This window comes from Aplysia californica, unplaced genomic scaffold (assembly GCF_000002075.1).
Source record: "Aplysia californica isolate F4 #8 unplaced genomic scaffold, AplCal3.0 scaffold00854, whole genome shotgun sequence".
Taxonomy (NCBI): Eukaryota; Metazoa; Mollusca; class Gastropoda; order Aplysiida; family Aplysiidae; genus Aplysia; species Aplysia californica.
Genome location: NW_004798124.1, coordinates 21,722 through 24,336, shown reverse-complemented (window position 1 = coordinate 24,336; position 2,615 = coordinate 21,722).

Here is a 2,615-nt window from a genome sequence, read left to right as displayed (position 1 = left end):
AAAAACCGTAAGAACAAACCCAATAAACAACAACAACCAACAGCATTAATATAACTTTACGACACAACACACAACGTATCAATATCACGGAAGTGTCACGATATCACCATCGTCATCATACATTCACACACACTCCATATCCCATCCCCGCCGCTCCGGGATCGGGAATTCTCGATAGCCGCTAATTACGAATAAAACTTAGGGCAGTAAATGGAACCCGGAGATCGCGCAAACTCCTCCCACACCCATGAACTGCGCAGTCAAAAGAAAAATCAAACGCAAATATGTATATTGTTTAAAAACAGAAGCAAAAAAAAAAAAATCAACCCCGACCCAACAAATAAACAAAATACACGCACTGCACGTATTTAACGCAGGTGAGCCCATTACCCCATTAGCATTATATTCTCTCTCTCTCTCTCTCACACACACACACACACACAAACACTTTTCACATTAATAAACAACATGACAGACCTCCGTTCTATTGGGAGTGTACTCACCCCCCCCCCCCAATCCGGCAAAGAACCAAACTCACAAATACAAACTTAATTTACGAAACAAAATCAAAAGACAAACTAATGCAGGGACGGGTAATAATTATCAATGTTGATCCCCTTCCCTTCCTTATCACGCCAAGCTCATCGTAGCAAACGGACAGATCGATTGAGGGAATGATTGAGGGATTGATTGAGGGATTGATTCGCTGGTCTTAAGTAGGCATATATCCATTTACGATCTGTCGCACAAGTCTTAGTGGGCGAGTGCGTTTTTGAGAGGGAGGAAAGGGAAAAAGGTTGCTTATAGAGGGCACGGGAGAGACAAATCTCTCTCTCTCTCTCTCTCTCTCTCTCTCTCTCTCTCTCTCTCTCTCTCTCTCTCTCTCTCTCTCTCTCTCTCTCTCCTGAAAAATGTTTACTTTCTGGGCCTAGAACACTGAACTGCTTGCTGACGAAATGTACTGACTCATGCTCCCGTATTTTCCAGACTGATAAACTAGCTGCCAAGAAGAGAATCAAGATAATTGTTTTTAAGTTGGTATACTGTCGAGCTTTATCTCTTATTCGCTTGTATCCGTGTCCTGTTAGAGCTCGGAGTGAAAATGAACTAGAAAAGTTGGTTGTTTTTTATTGAGTTATTTTTTATTTATTTTTTAAGGGGGGGGGGGGGTTGTTATAGGGTTTTTCTTTTGTTTTTTATTTTTGTTGAGTTTTTGTTGTTGTTGTTTTTTGTTTGTTTGTTTGTTTGTTTGTTTGTTTGTTTATTTGTTGGTTTGTTTGTTGTTGTTGTTGTTGTTTGTTTGTTTGTTTGTTTGTTTGTTTGTTTATTTGTTGGTTTGTTTGTTGTTGTTGTTGTTGTTTGTTTGTTTGTTTGTTTTTTTAGGGGGGGGGGGTCCGTTGGGTTATAGACCTACGCACTTTCGGAACTTTATGATTTAGCGTAATTAAATTGTGTTTTCTTAAGTATTTTGTTAGACTGGAACGACAGAAATTAAATATTGATAGAAAGTGATCAGAATAGGAAAATAATGCCACACCCAGCATACTCTCTGACATGGCATCTTCAGATTTTAACTTTTTCGGTCCTATGAAAGAAGCATTGAGAGGTTAACATCATGGAAACAATGAAGAAATGAAAGATGCAGTGAAAACATGATAAAAAGACCAACTGGTTCTGTTCTAACGAAGCTAGTAAACGTGGAGTCACTAAAAGGTGGACAGTGGCTATCGAGCAAGACTCATGTAAGCAAAAATACTATAGCTGAATATTAAAGGGCTCGTTGGACTCGAAATAATTTGTAGATTGGAAATGCCATAGGCCCCGCCAAGACCATTATTATTTGGATAATACAGGAGGAGTTTTTTTTGGGTGGGGGTTGTGTTTTTTAGGGGGGAGGGGGGGTTGGAGGATACTTTGATCCGACGCTCCGTGCCAAGGCCAACCCTCGAGAGGGATACAGCGAGCGTCCCACCGGACAGAGACACAGACAGACATACTTGATTTTAAAAACTTCTCATTTAGAAATCAAACTTACATCTGGTGTGGTGGTTAAGCGCCTGACCACTACAACCCATATGCTGATATCGAAAATAGAACAATTTTTGATAGAATAAAAGCAAACTAACACTAACTTTGGTAAATTAATGAGTCTTAGCAGTTTAGAAATGTTTGTAGGACGTGCAAAAACTGGAGGTAATAGGTATCACCAAGCTTGGACGCTAGGGTGTGGGGTGTAGGCGTTAGAATCTTAGCCGTTGCTTGCTGACGGGGGTTCAATTATCTAGTAATATATTTTTTTTAAATATCGAGTGTCTCTTTCATGCTGCTGTGGTATTGTTTACTTTCAGCCCGGGTTGACCCCCGATAGTCAAGCAGCCAAGCCCCTTAATGAGCTAAATTGTGTCTACGGGGACAATGTATATTTCAGCTAAATAACAGCTTAATCAACAACATTTTACGAGGGATAAGTCAATTTTTGATAGTTTTGAGAAATGTATTTTTGTACAGAGCACATGAGTAAGATCCTTGACTGGCATTTATCATCAGTTGTTTTTTGTGTTGTTTTTTTTTTTGGGGGGGGGTGTGTGAGTGTGTGTGCGGGAGACTGGTGCGTG